Raw genomic sequence first — 25,665 nt, 5'->3', positions numbered from 1 at the left:
TCTATCAGAATGACCATTGGTTTCTTGGTCACCTCCTTGACCAAGGCCCTTCTCTGATTACTCAGTTTGGGCTGGGCGGTCAACTCTAGGAAGACTCTTGGTGGTTCCAAACTTCTTCCATTTAAGAATGATGGAGGCCACTCTCTTCTTGGGGACTTTCAATGCTGCAGACATTTTTTGGTACCCTTCCCCGGGTCTGTGCCTCGACACAATCCTGTCTCGGAACACTATGGACAATTCCTTCGACCTTATGGCTTGGTTTTGTGGGACCTTATATAGACAGGTGTGTAAATAAGGTATTTCTGTTTGTTTTATATACATTTGCAAACATTTCTAAAAGTCTGTTTTTGATTTGTCATTATGGGGTATTGTGTGTAGATTTCAGAGGAGTTTTAAAAATGTAATCCATTTTAGAATAAGGCTGTAACAAAAGAAGATATGGAAAAAGTTGAGGGGTCTGAATACATTCCGAAGGTACTGTAGATGTCCATGTGCTCTTCCGTTATTTTGTCAACATTGAATAAATGTACATTGTCTAGAAAACAGCTGAATGAAACTGAATTGAAACTAATTTCAGTTATTAATACAAATGAAATATGCAGTTGAAGTCGGAAGGTTACATACACTTAGGTTGGAGTCATTAAAACTTGTTTTTCAACCACAAACTATAGTTTTGGCAAGTCGGTTGGGACATCTTCTTTGTGCATGACAAGTCATTTTTCCAACAATTGTTTACAGACAGATTTTTTCACTTATAACTCGCTGTATCACAATTCCAGTGGGTCAGAAGTTTACATACACTAAGTTTACTGTGCCTTTAAACAGCTTGGAAAATGCCATAAAATGATGTCATGGCTTTAGAAGCGTCTGATAGGCTAATTGACATAATTGGAGTCAATTAGAGGTGTACCTGTGGATGTATTTCAAGGCCTACCTTCAAACTCAGTGCCTCTTTGCCTGACACAAAATAAATCAGCCAAGACCAAAAATTGTAGACCTCCACAAGTCTGGTTCGTCCTTGGGAGCAATTCCCAAACGCCTGAAGGTACCACGTTCATCTGTACAAACAATAGTACGCAAGTATAAACACCATGGGACCACGCAGCCGTCATACCGCTCAGGAGGGAGATGCGTTCTGTCTCCTAGAGAAGAACATACTTGGTGCGAAAAGTGCAAATCTATCCCAGAACAACAGCAAAGGACCTTGTGAAGATTCTGGAGGAAACAGGTACAAAAGTATCTATATCCACAGTAAAACGAGTCCTATATCGACATAACCTGAGAGGTTGCTCAGCAAGGAAGAAGCCACTGCTCCAAAACCACCATAAAAAAGCCAGACTACGATTTGCAACTGCACATGGGGACAAAGATCATACTTTTTGGAGAAATGTCCTCTGGTCTGATGAAACAAAAATACAACTGTTTGCCCATGATGCCCATCATTATGTTTGGAGGAAAAGGAGGAGGCTTGCAAGCCGAAGAACACCATCCCAACCGTGATGCACGCAGGTGGCAGCTCCATGTTGTGTTGGTGCTATGCTGCAGGAGGGACTGGTGCACTTCACTAAATAGATGGCATCATGAGGCAGTAAAATAATGTGGATATATTGAAGCAACATCTCCAGACATCAGTCAGGAAGTTAAAGCTTGGTCGCAAATGGGTCTTCCAAATGGACAATGACCCCAAGCATACTTCCAAAGTTGTGGCAAAATGGCTTAAGGACAACAACGTCAAGATATTGGAGTGGCCATCACAAAGCCCTGACCTCAATTCTATAGAAGATTTGTGGGCAGAACTGAAAAAGTGTGTGCGAGCAAGGAGGCCTACAATCCTTACTCAGTTACACCAGCTCTGTCAGGAGGAATGGGCCAAAATTCACCCAACTTATTGTGGGAAGCTTGTGGAAGGCTACCTGAAACGTTTGACCCAAGTTAAACAATTTAAAGGCAATGCTACCAAATACTAATTGAGTGTATGTAAACTTCTGACCCACTGGGAATGTGATGAAAGAAATCAAATCTGAAATCAATAATTCTCTCCACTATTATTCTGACATTTCACATTCTTAAAATAAAGTGGTGATCCTAACTGACCTAAGACAGGGAATTATTACTAGGATTAAATGTCAGGAATTGTGAAAAAACAGAGTTTAAATGTAATTGGCTAAGGTGTATGTAAACTTCCGACTTCAACTGTAGGATGAACTTTATATATCACTTTTAAAAACCCAAATATGCTCTTCTATTGGGTAGTAAAATGCACACTGTGGGGAACTTCTGTATAACTTTGCTCTCTGGCTCTTCGGGGGATTGTGACTGATGGTTTCAGTTACACAGAGGCAGTTTTCTTTGGACCGTAGGTTGTGCTTCTTGTGTTTAGAGAGGAGAGCGTTGCTGCCAGAACTTTCCGTTACGTAGTTCAGCTGCCTGAGACAGAGGGAGAAAACCCCAGCCGCGGAGGACCACACAGTTATGTGACCAGGGTTGTTGCGTCTCTGTGGAAGCACCTGATGCAGGATCCAACATAGTTTCCACCCAGCAGACAGGAGATTAGTGCTTTCAGTAAATAACTGCTAATACTCACCCACAGGCTGTCTCTCCATTTCATCCCAACCCAGACTGGGAGGAGCAGGCTTTCACATTAATACATGGGAGATATACAGCTTCAGGTGGTGCCTGCTCTTGGTGAAGGCCTCTATACTACTGGCAGCCGAGTTGGATGGTACGAGGGAGGAGCAGATTTGATGGTGATGCTTCTTCTGATGCTGATAAGGGCGCTAAAAGCTCAGTGTATAAATGAAGTCACCCTCACTACTAGGGAACCCTCTGTCATCCCCACACTGCAGTCCTTTCGCTTTGGGTGGGTGAAACTAGAAGCCGGTGCTGAATTCATCTTTTGAATGCTAACCGTAGACATTTAGCTATAGCTAGCTAGCTTTGCAAACCAATCAAATCGATCTCCCACTTCCATGTTCACATACATAGCCAACATACATAGCAAAGTCCTACCAACATATTTTTCAGCATAACATCCTATTCTCTTCTTAACAGCAGAAATATGACAAACATATAATAGTTATCTGGCCATGTACATTCCTTTTTCAGCCTGCATAGATATTGCACATTACATAAAAAACAAACAGTGGGAGAGAGACAAATTGAACTGAATTAAATTGAGAAACAATCACCAGATAGTGCCGCAAAGTATGGTAGCTTCATTGCCATTGTTATCAATGTTCCACCTACGCCGCAGCCACATTGATGTTCAGAAGTAGAACGGGGGCGAATGACTTTGAACAGGAGCTAATGACTGTTTCGCCCAGTGATGTAGTCAAGTCACTATGTCCCCTGGGCTCAAGTCCGAGTCACCAATGGTCGAGTCAAGAGTCCCTACGGCTGAAGTCCGAGTCCCAGTGCTCGAGTCCTGGTCCAGGTTCTCAAGCCTGAGTTACTGGATCCACATTACCTCAAAATAAACTACAGTTGAAGTCAGAAGTTTACATAGACTTAGGTTGGAGTCATTAAAACTCATTTTTCAACCACTCCACAAATTTCTTATTAACAAACTAGTTTTGGCAAGTCAGTTAGGACATCTACTTTGTGCATGACACATGTAATTTTTCCAACAATTGTTTACAGACAGATTATTTCACGCTGTATCACAATTCCAGTGGGTCAGAAGTTTACATACACTAAGTTGACTGTGCCTTTAAACATCTTGGAAAATTCCAGAAAATGATGTCATGGCTTTATAAGCTTCTGATAGGCTAATTGACATCAATTGAGTCAATTGGAGTTGTACCTGTATGGATGTATTTCAAGGCCTACCTTCAAATTCAGTGCCTCTTTGCTTGACATCATGGGAAAATCAAAAGAAATCAGCCAATACCTCTGAAAAAATGGTAGACCTCCACAAGTCTGGTTCATCCTTGGGAGCAATTTCCAAACGCCTGAAGGTACCACATTCATCTGTACAAACAATAATATGCAAGTATAAACACCATGGGACCACGCAGCTGTCATACCGCTCAGGAAGGAGACGTGTTCTGTTTCCTAGAGATGAACGTACTTTGGTGCAAAAAGTGCAAATCAATCCCAGAACAACAGCAAAGGACCTTGTGAAGATGCTGGAGGAAACGGGTACAGAGGTATCTATATCCACAGTAAAACGAGTCCTATATCGACATTACCTGAAAGGCCTCTCAGCAAGGAAGAAGCCACTGCTCCAAAGCCGCCAGTACAAAAACAGACAACAGTTTGCAACTGCACATGGGGACGAAGATCGTACTTGTTGGAGAAATGTCCTCTGGTCTGATGAAACAAAAACAGAACGGTTTGGCCATAATGACCATCGTTATGTTTGGAGGAAAAATGGGGGAGGTTTGCAAGCCGCAGAACACCATCCCAACCATGAAACACGGGGGTGGCAGCATCATGTGGTGGTGGTGTTTTGCTGCAGTAGGGACTGGTGCACTTCACAAAATAGATGGCATCATGAGGCAGGAAAATTATGTGGATATATTGAAGCAACATCTCAAGACATCAGTCAGGAAGTTAAAGCTTGGTCGCAAATGGGTCTTCCAAATGGACAACGACCCCAAGCATACTTCCAAAGTTGTTGCAAAATGGCTTAAGGACAACAACGTCAAGGTATTGGAGTGGCCATCACAAAGCCCTGACCTCAATCCTATAGAAAATGTGTGGGCAGAACTGAAGAAGAGTGTGCGAGCAAGGAGGCCTACAAACCTGACTCAGTTACACCAGCTCTGTCAGGAGGAATGGGTCAAAAATCACCCAACTTATTGTGGGAAGCTTGTGGAAGGCTACCCAAAATGTTTGACCCAAGTTAAACAATTTAAAGGCAATGCTACCAAATACTAATTGAGTGTATGCAAACTTCTGACCCACTGGGAATGTGATGAAAGAAATAAAAGCTGAAATCAATAATTCTCTCTACTATTAATCTGACATTTCACATTCTTAAAAGAAAGTGGTGATCCTAACTGAGCTAAAACAGGGAATCTTTACTAGGACTAAATGTCAGGAATTGTGAAAAACTGAGTTTAAATGTTTTTGGCTAAAGTGTATGTAAACTTCCGACTTCAACTGTATTTACCCAGTCAGATATAGTGTCGTGGCAAGAGGAATTTAGTCAATAAATTGTTTGCTATCTCTTTCCCTTCCTTTCTGTGCCATCAAATGTTTGTATATAGGCTACTGGTAATTTGACCAGGTCCACGTTCAGTTGCAAAACGTTGTCGAACGTTGCAGATAGAAATTCCATGAAAAGAGCCTACATTATTCCTTATTCAACATGTCAGAGAGGCATGTTTGTTCTTCGTAGCATATTTTTATCTGAATGTTGCAAAATGAATGCGCCCCAGGTTGTCAGCTATAGAAAGCTAATGAGGTAAAATGACTGACAAAGGTGTAGCCCAAACAAATGGTTAACGATCCGGTCCGCAAGTAGCCCCGTTTTTTAAATGTAAAATGCAGCCTGACAAAAAAACGTAGTGCCGGTATTATGGCTCACATCTTTTCAATGTAAGGAGCTAGAAACATCCATTTTCTTCTGAGGAAAATAGGGAGACTTAATTGGCTATGTTGGCTCCAGAACCTGGCTATTAAATGCAGTGGGGAAAGTGGAAGGGTTGAGTGAGACGACAAATTCAAAGACAGCCTACTTTTCTATCCTCAAGGTAGAGAAAAACATAGCTAGACTGTTGGTTTAGTATTAAACAAAATGCTGCTATTGTAAACCAGCTTGTGTTTCTTAACCAGGCAAAAGGTAGCTAACTGAAAGGCTGATTGTTACTGGTTAGCTTCAAAGAAGCAAGAGAGTCAACCTGCGCGATGTGTATAGTCGGAGGCTCCCCCAGCTCACCAGCTGCGCATCTGTGCTGCTAATATTAATTGTGATTCACTGAAAATCTCTTGTCCAGTCCCCTTAATAGTCAGATTTTAGTCACGGAGATAATTTAGTCTTGGCTCATTTTCATTTAGTAATAGTTTTTTTGTCAGTTTCAATTGCCACTGAAAAATAGGTGCTTGACTAATATTTTATTCACTAAATTATTACTGCATTTCTGCCACTCCATTGGTCAAGGAACTAGATCATAGAGAATGATAGAAGGCTCTAGTGACCAAAAGGCTATATTAGCATGGGCAGCGCCATTGAGGGTGTCTACCATTTTAATATAGTCAACTGTGTGGGACTTCCAACTTCATTGGCTGATCTATCCTGGTGATACTGTTGGAGTCATGTTCCAAGTAGAGATAGCCTCAATGGCATTGCCCATGCTGTCACAGATGCTAGAGGTGGCGGGGTAGCCTAGTGGTTAGAGCGTTGGGCTAGTAACCCCTCAAATCCCCGAGCTGACAAGGTACAAATCGGTCGTTCTGCCCCTGAACAGGCAGTTAACCCACTGTTCCTAGGCCGTCATTGAAAATAAGAATTTGTTCTTAATTGACTTGCCTAGTTAAATAAAGATTCAATTAAAAAAATAACGGCACAGATACAAAGATGAGACCTCTGTCTATCTCTATGAACCAAATACACTATATATACAAAAGTATGTGGACATCACTTCAAATGAGTGGATTTGGCTAGTTCAGCCACACCCGTTGCTGACAGGTGTATAAAATCGAGCACGCAGCCATGCAATCTCCATAGACAAACATTGGCAGTAGAAAGGCCTCACTGAAGAGTTTGTCAACTCTTCCTGCTAGAGCTGCACCAGTCAAGTGTAAGTGCTGTTATTGTGAAGTGGAAACGTCTAGGAGCAACAACGGCTCAACCGTGAAAGTAGTAAGCCACATAAGCTCACAGAACGGGACTGCCGACTGACTTACAAATCTGGGTTTGGCAGATTCCAGGAGAACGCTACCTTTTTTTTTTTTAACCTTTATTTAACTAGGCAAGTCAGTTAAGAACAAATTCTTATTTTCAATGACGGCCTAGGAACAGTGGGTTAACTGCCTGTTCAGGGGCAGAACGACAGATTTGTACCTTGTCAGCTCGGGGGTTTGAACTTGTAACCTTCCGGTTACTAGTCCAACGCTCTAACCACTAGGCTACCCTGCCGCCCCGGCTACCCGGCTACCCTTCCCGAATGTATAGTGCCAACTCCAAAGTTTAGTGGAGGAGGAATAATGCTCTGGGGCTGTGGTTCGGGCTAGACCCCTTAATTCCAATGAAGGGAAATATTAACACTACAGTATATCATGACATCGGTGTGGAAGAACTTGACTGGCCTGCACAGAGCCCTGACTTCAACCTCATCGAACACCTTTGGGATGTATTGGACGCCGACTGTGAGCCAGGCCTAATATTGTGGCTGAATGGAAGCAAGTCCTCGCAGCAATGTTCCAAAATCTAGTGGAAAGCCTTCCCAGAAGAGTGGAGGCTGTTATAGCAGCAAAGGGCGGACCAACTCCATATTAATGCCCATGATTTTGGAATGAGATGTTTGACGAGCAGGTGTCCACATACGTTTGTTTATGTAAAGTATATTCGCAAAAGATTCTATGAGTTATCAAACACACACAAAAAAAATAATAAAAAACATGAGACCGTGAGCCACAAACTCTGTACATTGCTTGAATAATTCCCACTGGCAAATGTATCTTCTTTTGTATAAAAACTGAGCTCTGGCCACCCACTGTTGTTGGATATTTGGAGTAGTAGGCTAAGCCAGCCCTCTTGAAAGACAGCTGTAACAGCAGCCAGTCAGCCAGCCATATGTTAGAAGACCTTACTGCATCGTTTTTAAAATGCATTAATTATTTAGCCGTAAGGTTAAGGACTCTCCTTACGGTCTCAATTCAGTCACAGTGTGTGAGGAGCCGCGGAGAGAAGAGTCTTTTCACGGCTTTGCCTAGCCGAGGCTGAGTTGGGCTGCTGAGAGAATGTTTCCTTCCCAAATGCCACCCTATTATGTACACAGTGCACTACTTTTGGGCCCTAGTCAAAAGTAGTGCACTATGTAGGAAATAGGCTGTCATTTGGAGTGTAGCCAGGACGTCTTAAAGGTCAGGGGAAACCAATAACATCTCCAGCCGCCAGGTACACTCTCAGACTGAAGCCTCCTGCCATGATGTCACTGACCCTGAACAGCAGCACAAAGCAGAGGCACAGCCTCTCAGAGGGAGGAGAAGGGGGAGGAGGGACAGAGGCGGGGAGGGGAGTGGGAATGGAGAGAGAAAACGGGGGGAGATAGGGTATGGAAAGAGAGGAGAGGGAGGAGGAGGGACTGGGATGAAGGTAATGGGGAGTGGAGGAAGGAGAAAGAGTGGGCAGAAAAGAATGAGGGAAGGAGAGAGGGGAAGAGGCAGTACAAGGAGAAATGCAGAGAATAGAGAAAGAATCCTCCAACCCTCCAAACTGAAATTATTATTCAATCCCCCATCCCATCTGTATGAAGCAGATCAGGACCAGCAGCAACAGGCCTCCTCTCCTACCTGTGTGAAGTACTTCAGTGTCCAGGGACCGAGAAACAGTGTTAGGGAGATGGTGCTGCAGTCAGTGAGAGACAGCATGCATCTCAAATGACATTCTACTCCCTTTATAGTGCACTACCCATAAGGCTCTGGTCAAAAGTAGTGCACTATAGGGTGCCATTTGAGACAAACACAGACAGATAAAACTCTGGGGGATTCATTCTACACGAACCACTGTTGATACTGCTCAGCATGCGCATCCCATGGTGCATTTATTTTGGCTAAAGGTGCAAAACAAACTAGCTGCTGTATGAAACATGCATCAGCAAAATACACATTATTAGTGCAGCTCACTCTTATTGTTTCTTGTTGTACACTGAGTATACCAAACATTAGGAACGCCCCCTTTTGCCCTCAGAGCATCCTCAATTCGTCAGTGCATGGACTCTACAAGGGTGTTCCACAAAAGCGTTCCACAGGGATGCTGGCTCATGTTGACTCCAATGCTCCCCACAGTTGTGTGAAGTTGGCTGGGTGTCCTTTGGGTGGTGAAGCATTCTTGATACATTCTTTACACAAACCGCTGCACCTGGCACCTACTATCATATCCTATTCAAAGGCACTTAAATATTTCACCCTCTGAATGGCACACATACAACATTAATGTCTCATTTGTCTCAAGGCTTAAAAATCATTCTTTGACCTGTCTCTTCCCTTTCATCTACACTGATTGGAGTGGATTGAACAATTGACATCAATAAGGGATCACAGCTTTCACCTGGATTCACCTGGTCAGTCGATGTCATGGAAACAGCAAGTGTTCTTAATGTTTTCTACACTCAGTGTATATGTGTGATTCAACCTCGTTAATTCAGTTTTGCTTTGAGCTTGAAGGAGTTTTTGAGTTGCAGCCAAAAATACATGTGTTTCAGAGGAAATAGGTATAAGGATTCCTGAAGTCTGTTGTTGAGATGTATTAGTGGAAAGCACAGGTTTTTATGAAATTGATGGCTACTTCTATGTTCAAACCGAAAAATCTCAAACCCTGTGGTCCACAGCTTCACCACTGACCATCCTCTAGCTTTTCCATTAGCCAAGATAATACAGTCTATTTCACCCCTAAAACAAGTCTGGAGTAAACCAATCAATTATCTGAGGAGTTGTGTGTGGTGTGTGTTATGCACCTTTGCAATAACTTAACCGCAGCCACATATGGGTCTTCTTTCTGTTTGCCAAATCACATCTGTTTAGGCACCATTTGCATTGAAAGGCCCAGATGGCTCAGGGTGGAGCCTAGTCCAGGAGGAGCAGAAGCAAATTGGGGATTATTTGTCCATTTGCTGATTAATAAAAAGGATGGAGGGCTGAGGTACAGTTTCACGCTGTCTGTCAGACAGGGGAGATTACAAGTGGGGGCCAGACCCCACCGGAGACAATCTGCATACATCACACTGCACTAATCCAGACCATCTCAGTTTCTCAGTCCCCTCTCTGGAGCGGAGGTAGGTTCTCCATTCTATTCAGATGAAGCCAGGTTTAAACAACACATTGTCTAAAGGCAAATAGACAGGCAGACAGACAGATAGGAGCTGAGCAGTTGGGTTGACAGAGCTGCTGAGTGAGAATCAGACATGGTCTGTAAGAGCACTAATAGGAAATGATGGTTGCATCCCAAATGAGACCCTCTTCCCTATATAGGGTGCTACTTTTGACTAGAGCCCTATGAGACGCAGGTTAAAGAACATTTTTTAAGCCTTGTGACAATTTAGACACAGATTGTGCATGCTTTAAATAGTGGCAAAAACATTGCTCTGGCTTACCTCTTCAGGTTCAAGTCCACACAACCCAAAGCAGGTCTGTGTGAAAGCATCGAGTCAATGTTAATTGGCATTCCGCTCTCAGTGGCTTAGCCTTCCCATCCCAGTCCCAAACACACACACACACATGCACACAAGCTTTATCTGTATGGTAAACAGCCCTGCCCTGTCCTCTTCAGGGGGGAAGGGAAGTGGAGGGAGGGGAGGGGGTGTTTACTCAGTGTTTGCCTCACCCATCTTCTATGTACACAAGCCTGTATGGGCCCCTCACTATTGCCCCTCATCACCCTACCTCTCTCTCTGCCACTGTGGAAGGCTGGGAGGCTTTTCTATCTCTTTCTCTCTGCCCCCCCTTCCTCTGTTTTTGTTGGTCTCATGTTCTCTGTCTCTCCCTCTCTCTGCTCCCACCTATCTCCATCTCTCTCTCTCTCTCTCTCTCTCTCTAAATATATATACATACGTACACGCACGCACACACTACCGGTCAAAAGTTTTAGAACACCTACTCATTCAAGGGTTTTTCTTTATTTTTGCTTTTTTTCTACATTGTATAGCACATATTGAATCATGTAGTAACCAAAAAAGTGTCCAAAAAATATAGTTTAGATTTTAGATTCTAGCCACCCTTTTTTATGGAGCTTGGCACACTCTTGGAAAGCTGTAATCCCTTATGTATGTCACTTCAATCAGTGTAGATAAAGGACAGGTAAAAAAATGCTTTTTAAGCCTTGAGACAATTGAGATATGTGTATGTGTACCATTCAGAGGGTAAATTGCCAAGACAAAAGATATAAGTGCCTTTGAATGGGGAATTGTAGTAGGTGCCAGGTACACTGGTTTGAGTGTGACAAGAACTGCAACGGTGCTGTTTTTTATGCTTAACAGTTTCCCCTGTGTATCAATAATTAATTTTTATGTATTTTATTTCACCTTTTATTTCATCTATTTAACTAGGTTAGCTAGTTGAGAACAAGTTCTCATTTACAACTGCGACCTGGCCAGGATAAAGCAAAGCAGTTCGACACATAAAACAACACAGAGTTACACATGGAATAAACAAACATAGAGTCAATAATACAGTAGAAAAAAGTATATTTACAGTGTGTGCATATGAGGTAAGATAAGGTAGGCAATAAATAGGCCATGGTGGCGAAGTAATTACAATATAGCGATTAAACACTGGAGTGATAAATGTGCAAAAGATGAATGTGCAAGTAGAGATACTGGGGTGCAAAAGGAGCAAGATAAATAAATAAATACAGTTTGGGGATGAGGTAGTTGGATGGGCTATTTACAGATGGGCTATTTACAGGTGCAGTGATCTGTGAGCTGCTCTGACAGCTGGTGCTTAAAGCTAGTGAGGGAGATATGAGTCTCCAGCTTCAGTGATTTTGCAGTTCGTTTCAGTCATTGGTAGCAGAGAACTGGAAGAAAAGGCGGCTAAACAAGGAATTGGCTTTGGGGGTGGGTGCTGCTATGGTGACCAGTGAGCTGAGATAAGGTGGGGCTTTACCTAGCAAAGACTTGTGGATTACCTGGAGCCAGTGGGTTTGGCGACGAGTATGAAGCGAGCCAACGAGAGCATACAGGTCGCAGTGGTGGGTAGTATATGGGGCTAGGGTGACAAAACGGATGACACTGTGATAGACTGCATCCAGTTTGTTGAGTAGAGTGTTGGAGGCTATTTTGTAAATGACATCGCCGAAATCGAGGATCGGTAGGATGGTCAGACCAGTCGTGATGGATTAGTAGGGGTCCGTGTAGTAAAGGGGTCCAGTCCAATTGGCAAAATAGGTATAGTGGCCCAAGAAATTGGCCGATGGATATCTTCAGCTAACAGTCCATTATGCTCTAGACAGCTAGCGGGCCGCGGCTAGCAGGCTAGCAGATGGGAATTCAGGGGACGTCGCAACGGAGGGGCCTGTTGAAATAAACAAAAACTCTGGCTTTTATGTCCACCACCCAAAGGACATAGAGCCAACTTGACACAACTGTGGGAAGCATTGGAGTCAACATCGGCCAGCATCCCTGTGGAAGCTTTTGGCACCTTGTGGAGTCCATGCCCCGACAAATTGAGGCTGTTCTGAGGGCAAAAGGGGGTGCAACTCAATATTAGGAAGCTGTTCCTAATGTTTTGTGCACTCAGTGTATGTACTGTGTTCAAGCAAATTGCAAATAGTTTTAGTACGAATAGTAGTGGAGATCAATAAACAGATAAATATTGGTGCTATTTACACAATGTTGTTTGTGCTCCACTGGTTGCCCTTTTCTCATGGCAACAGAACACACATCTTGCTGCTGTGATTGCACGCTGTGGTATTTTGTTTCTCGCTCTATCGCTCTCTCTCTCTCCTGCAAGGACTCCATTAGTCATACTGATGAGCAGGGGGAGGAAGAGAGGGAGACAGGGCCTTGACACAGATATCAGCATGTTCCTGTCAGGCTGCCGCTGTAGTGTGTGTGTGTTACCTCCAGGCCATGCTGAGCCTGTCGGGAGCCACATGGTGCAGAGACCCCTACTGAGAGGGAGGCCCACAGAACTTGTCGTTGCAACTGGGGGCCACTGTGCCTTGTAGCAGCTCCTCTCCCCCTGACTGCGCTTGCAGAATGAACACTACATGGGGATGGGGAGAGGAACAGCAGTAAGCAGTAAGGTAGCAGAACACAGCAGGCCATCTCCTCTCCTCCTTGCCGCCTACCATTCCTTTTCCTTTCCTCTCCCTCTTCTCCTCTCCTCACCTCTCTCCGAGTCCTCCCGTTTCTCCTCTTTTTCTGTCTTCCCATCTCCTCTCCCCTCCCCTATTTTCACATCTCTTCTCCTCTCCTCACCTCTCTCCGAGTCCTCCCATTTCTCCTCTTTTTCTGTCTTCCCATCTCCTCTCCCCTCCCAATTTTTCACTTCTCTTCTCCTCTCCTTGCTTTTCCTCTCACCTCCCTGATACACATCCACTGTGGGAGGGCCATGTGACCCAATGTGGATGAAGGCTGAACCTATACAACCTATATAGTTTTTCAGAATAGGAACACTATATTAAATCACAATTTTCTGCACTATTTATCTACTGTAGACTAGAGGATGCCCTTATCAGGGATGGCAATCATAATTTCCATCTTGAAGGCCTGATGCTGTTAGTCACATTTACATTTAACATTTAAGTCATTTAGCAGACGCTCTTATCCAGAGCGACTTACAAATTGGTGCATTCACCTTATGACATCCAGTGGAACAGCCACTTTACAATAGTGCATCTAAATCTTTTAAGGGGGGTGAGAAGGATTACTTTATCCTATCCTAGGTATTCCTTAAAGAGGTGGGGTTTCAGGTGTCTCCGGAAGGTGGTGATTGACTCCGCTGTCCTGGCGTCGTGAGGGAGTTTGTTCCACCATTGGGGGGCCAGAGCAGCGAACAGTTTTGACTGGGCTGAGCGGGAACTGTACTTCCTCAGGGGTAGGGAGGCGAGCAGGCCAGAGGTGGATGAACGCTGTGCCCTTGTTTGGGTGTAGGGCCTGATCAGAGCCTGGAGGTACTGAGGTGCCGTTCCCCTCACAGCTCCGTAGGCAAGCACCATGGTCTTGTAGCGGATGCGAGCTTCAACTGGAAGCCAGTGGAGAGAGCGGAGGAGCGGGGTGACGTGAGAGAACTTGGGAAGGTTGAACACCAGACGGGCTGCGGCGTTCTGGATGAGTTGTAGGGGTTTAATGGCACAGGCAGGGAGCCCAGCCAACAGCGAGTTGCAGTAATCCAGACGGGAGATGACAAGTGCCTGGATTAGGACCTGCGCCGCTTCCTGTGTGAGGCAGGGTCGTACTCTGCGGATGTTGTAGAGCATGAACCTACAGGAACGGGCCACCGCCTTGATGTTATTTGAGAACGACAGGGTGTTGTCCAGGATCACGCCAAGGTTCTTAGCGCTCTGGGAGGAGGACACAGTGGAGTTGTCAACCGTGATGGCGAGATCATGGAACGGGCAGTCCTTCCCCGGGAGGAAGAGCAGCTCCGTCTTGCCGAGGTTCAGCTTGAGGTGGTGATCCGTCATCCACACTGATATGTCTGCCAGACATGCAGAGATGCGATTCGCCACCTGGTCATCAGAAGGGGGAAAGGAGAAGATTAATTGTGTGTCGTCTGCATAGCAATGATAGGAGAGACCATGTGAGGTTATGACAGAGCCAAGTGACTTGGTGTATAGCGAGAATAGGAGAGGGCCTAGAACAGAGCCCTGGGGGACACCAGTGGTGAGAGCACGTGGTGAGGAGACAGATTCTCGCCACGCCACCTGGTAGGAGCGACCTGTCAGGTAGGACGCAATCCAAGCGTGGGCCGCGCCGGAGATGCCCAACTCGGAGAGGGTGGAGAGGAGGATCTGATGGTTCACAGTATCGAAGGCAGCCGATAGGTCTAGAAGGATGAGAGCAGAGGAGAGAGAGTTAGCTTTAGCAGTGCGGAGCGCCTCCGTGATACAGAGAAGAGCAGTCTCAGTTGAATGACTAGTCTTGAAACCTGACTGATTTGGATCAAGAAGGTCATTCTGAGAGAGATAGCGGGAGAGCTGGCCAAGGACGGCACGTTCAAGAGTTTTGGAGAGAAAAGAAAGAAGGGATACTGGTCTGTAGTTGTTGACATCGGAGGGATCGAGTGTAGGTTTTTTCAGAAGGGGTGCAACTCTCGCTCTCTTGAAGACGGAAGGGAGGTAGCCAGCGGTCAGGGATGAGTTGATGAGCGAGGTGAGGTAAGGGAGAAGGTCTCCGGAAATGGTCTGGAGAAGAGAGGAGGGGATAGGGTCAGCGGGCAGGTTGTTGGGCGGCCGGCCGTCACAAGACGCGAGATTTCATCTGGAGAGAGAGGGGAGAAAGAGGTCAGAGCACAGGGTAGGGCAGTGTGAGCAGAACCAGCGGTGTCGTTTGACTTAGCAAACGAGGATCGGATGTCGTCGACCTTCTTTTCAAAATGGTTGACGAAGTCATCTGCAGAGAGGGAGGAGGGGGAGGGGGAGGAGGATTCAGGAGGGAGGAGAAGGTGGCAAAGAGCTTCCTAGGGTTAGAGGCAGATGCTTGGAATTTAGAGTGGTAGAAAGTGGCTTTAGCAGCAGAGACAGAAGAGGAAAATGTAGAGAGGAGGGAGTGAAAGGATGCCAGGTCCGCAGGGAGGCGAGTTTTCCTCCATTTCCGCTCGGCTGCCCGGAGCCCTGTTCTGTGAGCTCGCAATGAGTCGTCGAGCCACGGAGCGGGAGGGGAGGACCGAGCCGGCCTGGAGGATAGGGGACATAGAGAGTCAAAGGATGCAGAAAGGGAGGAGAGGAGGGTTGAGGAGGCAGAATCAGGAGATAGGTTGGAGAAGGTTTGAGCAGAGGGAAGAGATGATAGGATGGAAGAGGAGAGAGTAGCGGGGGAGAGAGAGCGAAGGTTGGGACGGCGCGATACCATCCGAGTAGGGGCAGTGTGGGAAGTGTTGGATGAGAGCGAGAGGGAAAAGGATACAAGGTAGTGGTCAGAGACTTGGAGGGGAGTTGCAATGAGGTTAGTGGAAGAACAGCATCTAGTAAAGATGAGGTCGAGCGTATTGCCTGCCTTGTGAGTAGGGGGAAGGTGAGAGGGTGAGGTCAAAAGAGGAGAGGAGTGGAAAGAAGGAGGCAGAGAGGAATGAGTCAAAGGTAGACGTGGGGAGGTTAAAGTCGCCCAGAACTGTGAGAGGTGAGCCGTCCTCAGGAAAGGAGCTTATCAAGGCATCAAGCTCATTGATGAACTCTCCGAGGGAACCTGGAGGGCGATAAATGATAAGGATGTTAAGCTTGAAAGGGCTGGTAACTGTGACAGCATGGAATTCAAAGGAGGCGATAGACAGATGGGTAAGGGAGAAAGAGAGAATGACCACTTGGGAGAGATGAGGATCCCGGTGCCACCACCCCGCTGACCAGAAGCTCTCGGGTGTGCGAGAACACGTGGGCGGACGAAGAGAGAGCAGTAGGAGTAGCAGTGTTATCTGTGGTGATCCATGTTTCCGTCAGTGCCAAGAAGTCGAGGGACTGGAGGGAGGCATAGGCTGAGATGAACTCTGCCTTGTTGGCCGCAGATCGGCAGTTCCAGAGGCTACCGGAGACCTGGAACTCCACGTGGGTCGTGCGCGCTGGGACCACCAGATTAGGGTGGCCGCGGCCACGCGGTGTGGAGCGTTTGTATGGTCTGTGCAGAGAGGAGAGAACAGGGATAGACAGACACATAGTTGACAGGCTACAGAAGAGGCTACGCTAATGCAAAGGAGATTGGAATGACAAGTGGACTACACGTCTCGAATGTTCAGAAAGTTAGGCTTACGTAGAAAGAATCTTATTGACTAAAATGATTAAAATGATACAGTACTGCTGAAGTAGGCTAGCTGGCAGTGGCTGCGTTGTTGACTTTGTAGGCTAGCTGGCAGTGGCTACAGTGCTGCTATTCGGGGGCTAGCTGGCTAGCTAGCAGTGTTGATTACGTTACGTTGCGTTAAAAGAACGACAATAGCTGGCTAGCTAACCTAGAAAATCGCTCTAGACTACACAATTATCTTTGATACCAAGACGGCTATGTAGCTAGCTATGTAGCTAGCTACGATCAAACAAATCAAACCGTTGTACTGTAATGAAATGAAATGAAAATGTGATACTACCTGTGGAGTGAAGCGGAATGCGACCGGGTTGTTGAGTGCGGAAGTTCTATAAAAGCCGTAGTTAGCTAGCTAGCAAGCAAGGGATAAGAACGTTGCCAGCCAGTATGGCAATGCAACATTTAGAAAGAAAATGTCTTGCTGTGCAGTGTACTGTCCTGCTGTTTTGCTGTGCTGTGTACTGTCCTGCTGTCCTGCTGTGTGCTGTCCTGCCGTCCACATCCTAGACGAGAATGAAATGTGAAGTTCCAGGTCAGAATGATTTAATCAAGGTCTCTCTGTTTTTTATACTCAGGTTGAACAGTAGGCTACATTTATTAAAACATTGAGTGGTTCCGGATCTGACTTTCTGGACCCCCTTTCCCAATAGCTAAAGGTCCCAAAGCTTCTGAGAATGTGCAGGATTCTCTACTTTACATCTCTGCTCTACTCATAGAGAACAGGCTACTCTGGCAAATGGTGCTCGATTCATAAAGTTAGTTGAATCAATCTCTACAATATCACATAATGATAGTATTCTACATAACAGAACCAAATTTAATAGCATAGTATAAAATTACTGTAAGACAAAAAATACAACCAAATTTTTTATGAGATTTTAAGATGATTGTGCGAATGGTCGCATTTGTCTCTCATGTGGCCAAATACTGTATGTGCTTTGATTGAAACTAAACAAAGGTAGGCTATGCTGCAGTTTGCTTACACCATCTGCTCTACAAATCACTCAGTGTGCATAATTCAAAACAACATTGGATGCTTCTCTGAAACAACACTGTAAATGTCAGGTCTATTCCCACTCTGGCGTTCAACCTCGCCGGTCTACGAACCACAGGTCCTGGCAACCCATCATTACGCACACCTGGCAACCATCATTACGCACACCTGCTCCCCATCATGACGCACTCCTGGACTTCATCCCTCCCTGATTAATTCCCCTTTATACAGTAGCGGACTGTCCACCGGGGGTATCGGGAGAATTCCTGGTGGGCTGGTCAACCTCTGGGCTGGTGGGCTGCCTGCCTTATACATTTTTAGCCCCCCCCCTTCCCCCAGTCCTGTTGGTCTATTCCAAACGAACGTCTATGCAACCCTTAGCCCCGCCCCCTTTGTCTCGCTCACATACACATTGACACTGACAGTGACAGCTTCAAAACTAGCTACAATAGAAAATGGGAAAGCAGAGTGAAAAACCTAAGGGTGGGGCTGAAAAGTTAAGAGACAAAAGAGTCAAAAGTCTTCACTAAAATGCAAGTAAATGTAAAAAAACTTATTCGGTAGTAGTAGTACTAGTACCAGTGGCACCGACGCTAATATCAAAGTGCTAGACCGGCAAGAGGAAGATGCCACAACCCGGTTTGCGGGTAATTTATTTAAAAAATATATATTTCACCTTTATTTAACCAGGTAGGCTAGTTAAGAACAAGTTCTCATTTGCAACTGCGACCTGGCCAAGACAAAGCATAGCAATTCGACACATACAACAACACAGAGTTACACATGGAATAAACAAAACATAGTCAATAATACAGTAGAACAAAAGAAAACAAAAAGTATATATACAGTGAGTGCAAATGAGGTAAGATAAGGGAGCTACCCGTCATGACCTGCACGAGCCTGTGGATTTTTTAACAAAACGCGCCAACCAAATGGAGGTTTTTGGATATAAAAATAATCTTTATTGAACAAAAGGAACATTTATTGTGTAACTGGGAGTCTCGTGAGTGCAAACATCCGAAGATCATCAAAGGTAAGCGATTCATTTTATTGCTTTTCTGACTTTCGTGACCAATCTACTTTGCTGCTAGCTGTTTGTAATGTTTTGTCTGCTGAGAGAGATGTCCTAACATAAATGCTTGGATAGCTTTTGCTGTAAAGCTTTTTTGAAATCTGACACGCCAGGTGGATTAACAACAAGCTAAGCTGTGTTTTGCTATATTGCACTTGTGATTTCATGAAAATTAAATATTTTTAGTAATTTAATTTGGATTTGACGCTCTGCAATTCTGCGGATGTTGATGAAAATGATCCCGCTAACGGGATGGGTGCGCCAAGAAGTTAAGGCAATAAATAGGCCATGATGGTGAAGTAATTACAATATAGTAATTACACACTGGAATGGTAGATGTGCAAGTAGAGATACTGGGGTGCAAAGGAGCAAGATAAATAAATAAATACTGTATGGGGATGAGGTAGGTAGATAGATGGGCTGTTAACAGATGGGCTATGTACAGGTGCAGTGATCTGTGAGCTGCTCTGACAGCGGGTGCTTAAAGCTAGTGAGGGAGATATGAGTCTCCAGCTTCAGAGATTTTTGCAGTTCATTCCAGTCATTGGCAGCAGAGAACTGGAAGGAAAGATGACCAAAGGAGGAATTGGCTTTGGGGGTGACCAGTGAGATATACCTGCTGGGTTTGGCGACGAGTATGAAGTGAGGGCCAACCAACGAGAGCGTACAGGTCGCAATGGTGGGTAGTGTATGGGGCTTTGGTGACAAAACGGATGGCACTGTGATAGACTGCATCCAGTTTGTTGAGTAGAGTGTTGGAAGCTATTTTATAGATGACATCACTGAAGTCGAGGATCGGTAGGATGGTCAGTTTTACGAGGGTATGTTTGGCAGCATGAGTGAAGGATGCTTTGTTGCGATATAGGAAGCCAATTCTAGATTTAATTTTGGATTGGAGATGCTTAATGGAGATTTTTCAGCTTGTGACGTCATTTCCGATCACAACTTGCAGGCTTGTTTTCGAGTTGCTGTGCGTTTTGTTGCCAACCTATTTTGCTACCTGACAACTTTACGGTTTTCACTTTTTAATTACCGTTCATATATTTATTTATTTTTTCCTCAACTTTTTCACTCCGGACGCTTTATCTGGACACGATTCGTCAGGACCTCCAACAGCCGAAGCTAAGTAGTAACATTAACATGATGCCTTCTAATTGCAGCCGCTGTGCTCACCTTACGGCAAGGGTAATTTCAGTGTAGGAAAGGATGAAACAGCGTCTGTGCAACCAGTAAGTACAGATAGTAGTATAAATCCCCTGGCACAGTCCCCGCAGCCGGACAACTTTCTCACGGTTTCTGGAAGGAAATGCTGTAGGAACGCTCAACCGGTGTCGCTCATTCAGCCGACAGAAACTTTCAACCGGTTTTCCCCATTAAGCAGCGGGTCGGTGTCAGAGGCCGAGTCTTCTCTGGTCTCTACTCCTCCCGTTACGGGGTCTGAGACGCCGAAGCTTCCCACCATTAACTCTGACAAATTGAAAACTCTAGTCATTGGCGACTCCATTACCCGCAGTATTAGACTTAAAGCGAATCATCCAGCGATCATACACTGTTTACCCGGGGGCAGGGCTACCGACGTTAAGGCTAATCTGAAGATGGTGCTGGCTAAAGCTAAAACTGGTGAGTGTAGAGAGTATAGAGATATTGTTATCCATGTCGGCACCAACGATGTTAGGATGAAACAGTCAGAGATCACCAAGCGCAACATAGCTTCTGCGTGCATATCAGCTAGAAAGATGTGTCGGCATCGAGTAATTGTCTCTGGCCCCCTCCCAGTTAGGGGGAGTGATGAGCTCTACAGCAGAGTCTCACAACTCAATCGCTGGTTGAAAACTGTTTTCTGCCCCTCCCAAAAGATAGAATTTGTAGATAATTGGCCCTCTTTCTGGGACTCACCCATAAACAGGACCAAGCCTGACCTGCTGAGGAGTGACGGACTCCATCCTAGCTGGAGGGGTGCTCTCATCTTATCTACCAACATAGACAGGGCTCTAACTCCTCTAGCTCCACAATGAAATAGGGTGCAGGCCAGGCAGCAGGCTGTTAGCCAGCCTGCCAGCATAGTGGAGTCTGCCACTAGCATAGTCAGTGTAGTCAGCTCAGCTATCACCATTGAGACCGTGTCTGTGCCTCGACCTAGGTTGGGCAAAACTAAACATGGCGGTGTTCGCCTTAGCAATCTCACTAGGATAAAGACCTCCTCCATTCTTGTCATTATTGAAAGAGATTGTGATACCTCACATCTCAAAATAGGGCTACTTAATGTTAGATCCCTTACTTCAAAGCCAATTATAGTCAATGAACTAATCACTGATCATAATCTTGATGTGATTGGCCTGACTGAAACATGGCTTAAGCCTGATGAATTTACTGTGTTAAATTAGGCCTCACCTCCTAGTTACACTAGTGACCATATCCCCCGTGCATCCCGCAAAGGCGGAGGTATTGCTAACATTTACGATAGCAAATGTCAATTTACAAAAAAAAATGACGTTTTCGTCTTTTGAGCTTCTAAGTCATGAAATCTATGCAGCCTACTCAATCACGTTTTATAGCTACTTTTTACAGGCCTCCTGGGCCATATACAGCGTTTCTCACCGAGTTCTCTGAATTCCTATCGGACCTTGTAGTCATAGCAGATAATATTCTAATTTTTGGTGACTTTAATATGGAAAAGTCCACTGACCCACTCCAAAAGGCTTTCGGAGGCATCATCGACTCAGTGGGTTTTGTCCAACATGTCTCTGGACCTACTCACTGTCACAGTCATACTCTGGACCTAGTTTTGTCCCATGGAATAAATGTTGTGGATCTTAATGTTTTTCCTCATAATCCTGGACTATCGGACCACCATTTTATTACGTTTGCAATTGCAACAAATAATCTGCTCAGACCCCAACCAAGGAGCATCAAAAGTCGTGCAAAAATTCACAGACAACACAGAGATTCCTTGATGCCCTTCCAGACTCCCTCTGCCTACCCAAGGATATCAGAGGACAAAAATCAGTTAACCATCTAACTGAGGAACTCAATTTAACCTTGCGCAATACCCTAGATGCAGTTGCACCCCTAAAAACTAAAAACATTTCTCATAAGAAACTAGCTCACTGGTATACAGAAAATACCCGAGCTCTGAAGCAAGCTTCCAGAAAATTGGAACGGAAATGGCGCCACACCAAACTGGAAGTCTTCCGACTAGCTTGGAAAGACAATACCGTGCAGTATCGAAGAGCCCTTACTGCTGCTCGATCATCCTATTTTTCCAACTTAGTTGAGGAAAATAAGAACAATCCGAAATGTATTTTTGATACTGTCGCAAAGCTAACTAAGAGCAGCATTCCCCAAGTGAGGATGGCTTTCACCTCAGCAGTAATAAATTCATGAACTTCTTTGAGGAAAAGATCATGATTATTAGAAAGCAAATTACGGACTCCTCTTTAAATCAGGGGTATTCCTTCATAGCTCAGTTGTCCTGAGTCTGCACAACTGTGCCAGGACTGTTATGCAGGTGAGTGAGGACCCAAAAGCGGTTTAACAGAAACAGAGTCTTTTAATGTCAAAACACAGGGAAGACATAGATCCTCTTCAGATGTATCGATTGACAAAATAGACAACCCGCAGAGAGGGCGACAAATAAATCATAAAGTCCTCTGATCTTTACAGGAGAGTCCCCTTCTAGCAGCAGAGGAGAATAGCAGGGTTAGCGGCAACAGACTGCTGGTCTCTCCGGGTAGGCGCGGGTTGTAGAGGACATAGGTACCTGATCAGACGTAGCATCTGATGAAGAGGCAGATTACGACAGGACGGGACAAGGGTGAAGCAAACGAGAATCTGACAAAGACAGAAGCAGAAACAGAGAGAGAAATAGAGACCTAATCAGAGGGAAAAAATGAACAGGTGGGAGAGGGTAAACGAGGTAGTTAAAGGAGATGAGGAACAGCTGGGGGAAAGAAAGGAAGAGAAGGTAACCTAATACGACCAGCAGGGGGAAACGAAGTGAAGAGAAAGAACAGGAACAAGACATAACATGACAATACATGACAAGGACTGAGTATCAAGAGAGACACTCAAGTGTTTTAGTACTATATCTCTTGGCACAATTATGAAAATAATCATGGTCTCTAAACCTTCAAGCTGCCTACTGGACCCTATTTCAACTAAACTACTGAAAGAGCTACTTCCTGTGCTTGGCCCTCCTATTTTGAACATACTAAACGGCTCTCTATCCACCGGATGTGTACCAAACTCACTAAAAGGGGCAGTAATAAAGCCTCTCTTGAAAAAGCCAAACCTTGACCCAGGAAATATAAAAAAAACTATCAGCCTATGTCGAATCTTCCATTCCTCTCCAAAAGTTTAGAAAAGGCTGTTGCGCAGCAACTCACTGCCTTCCTGAACACAAACAATGTATACGAAATGCTTCAGTCTGGTTTTAGACCCCATCATAGCACTGAGACTGCACTTGTGAAGGTGGTAAATAACCTTTTAATGGCATCAGACCGAGGCTCTGCATCTGTCCTCGTGCTCCTAGACCTTAGTGCTGCTTTTGTTACCATCGATCACCACATTCTTTTGGAGAGATTGGAAACCCAAATCGGTCTACACGGACAAGTTCTGGCCTGGTTTAGATCTTATCTGTCGGAAAGATATCAGTTTGTCTCTGTGAATGGTTTGTCCTCTGACAAATCAACTGTAAATTTCGGTGTTCCTCAAGGTTCCGTTTTAGGACCACTATTGTTTTCACTATATATTTGACCTCTTGGGGATATCATTCGAAAACACAATGTTGCCTTCCACTGCTATGCAGATGACACACAGCTGTACATTTCAATGAAATATGGTGAAGCCCCAAAATTGCCCTCGCTAGAAGCCTGTTTTTCAAACATAAGGAAGTGGATGGCTGCAAACGTTCTACTATTAAACTCCGACAAAACAGAGATGCTCGTTCTAGATCCCAAGAAACAAAGACATCTTCTGTTGAATCTGACAATTAATCTTGATGGTTGTACAGTCGTCTCAAATAAAACTGTGAAGGACCTCGGCGTTACTCTGGTCCCTGATCTCTCTTTTGACGAACATATCAAGACTGTTTCAAGGACAGCTTTTTTTCATCTACGTAACATTGCAAAATTCATAAACTTTCTGACCAAAAATGATGCAGAAAAATTAATCCATACTTTTGTTACTTCTAGGTTAGACTACTGCAATGCTCTACTTTCCGGCTACCCGGATAAAGCACTAAATAAACTTCCGTTAGTGCTAAATACGGCTGCTAGAATCCTGACTAGAACCAAAAAAAATGATCATATTACTCCAGTGCTAGCCTCCCTACACTGGCTTCCTGTCAAGGCAAGGGCTGATTTCAAGGTTTTACTGTTAACCTACAAAGCATGACATGGGCTTGCTCCTACCTATCTCTCTGATTTTGTCCTGCCGTACATACCTACATGTACGCTACGGTCACAAGACGCAGGCCTCCTAATTGTCCCTAGAATTTCTAAGCAAACAGCTGGAGGCAGGGCTTTCTCCTATAGAGCTCCATTTTTATGGAATGGTCTGCCTACCCATGTCAGAGACGCAAACTCGGTCTCAACCTTTAAGTCTTTACTGAAGACTCATCTCTTCAGTGGGTCATATGATTGAGTGTAGTCTGGCCCAGGAGTGGGAAGGTGAACGGAAAGGCTCTGGAGCAACGAACCGCCCTTGCTGTCTCTGCCTGGCCGGTTCCCCTCTTTCCACTGGGATTCTCTGCCTCTAACCCTGTTACGGGGGCTGAGTCACTGGCTTACTGGGGCTCTCTCATGCCGTCCCTGGGGGGGTGCGTCACCTGACTGGGTTGATTCACTGTTGTGGTCGGCCTGTCTGGGTTGGCGCCCCCCCTTGGGTTGTGCCGTGGCGGAGATCTTTGTGGGCTATACTCGGCCTTGTCTCAGGATGGTAAGTTGGTGGTTGAAGATATCCCTCTAGTGGTGTGGGGGCTGTGCTTTGGCAAAGTGGGTGGGGTTATATCCTTCCTGTTTGGCCCTGTCCGGGGATGTCCTCGGATGGGGCCACAGTGTCTCCTGACCCCTCCTGTCTCAGCCTCCAGTATTTATGCTGCAGTAGTTTATGTGTCGGGGGGCTGGGGTCAGTTTGTTATATCTGGAGTACTTCTCCTGTCCTATTCGGTGTCCTGTGTGAATCTAATTGTGCGTTCTCTAATTCTCTCCTTCTCTCTTTCTTTCTCTCTCTCGGAGGACCTGAGCCCTAGGACCATGCCCCAGGACTACCTGACATGATGACTCCTTGCTGTCCCCAGTCCACCTGGCCATGCTGCTGCTCCAGTTTCAACTGGCCTGGGCCCTAGGACCATGTCCCAGGACTACCTGACATGATGACTCCTTGCTGTCCCCAGTCCACCTGGCCATGCTGCTGCTCCAGTTTCAACTGTTCTGCCTTACTATTATTCGACCATGCTGGTCATTTATGAACATTTGAACATCTTGGCCACGTTCTGTTATAATCTCTACCCGGCACAGCCAGAAGAGGACTGGCCACCCCACATAGCCTGGTTCCTCTCTAGGTTTCTTCCTAGGTTTTGGCCTTTCTAGGGAGTTTTTCCTAGCCACCGTGCTTTTACACCTGCATTGTTTGCTGTTTGGGGTTTTAGGCTGGGTTTCTGTACAGCACTTTGAGATATCAGCTGATGTACAAAGGGCTATATAAATAAATTTGATTTGATTTGATTTGATTTAATGTGAGTCTGGAAGGAGAGTTTACAGTCTAACCAGACACCTAGGTATTTGTAGTTGTTCAAATATTCTAAGTCAGAGCCGTCCAGAATAGCGATGCTGGACGGGCGAGCAGGTGCGGGCAGCGATCGGTTGAAGAGCATGCATTTAGTTTTACTTGCATTTAAGAGCAGTTGGAGGCCACGGAAGGAGAGTTGTATGGCATTGAAGCTCGTCTGGAGGTTAGTTAACAGTGTCCAAAGAGGGGCCAGA

Source organism: Oncorhynchus nerka, linkage group LG20, assembly GCF_034236695.1.
Source record: "Oncorhynchus nerka isolate Pitt River linkage group LG20, Oner_Uvic_2.0, whole genome shotgun sequence".
In the NCBI taxonomy this organism is placed as follows: domain Eukaryota; kingdom Metazoa; phylum Chordata; class Actinopteri; order Salmoniformes; family Salmonidae; genus Oncorhynchus; species Oncorhynchus nerka.
This window is presented reverse-complemented; position numbering follows the sequence as displayed.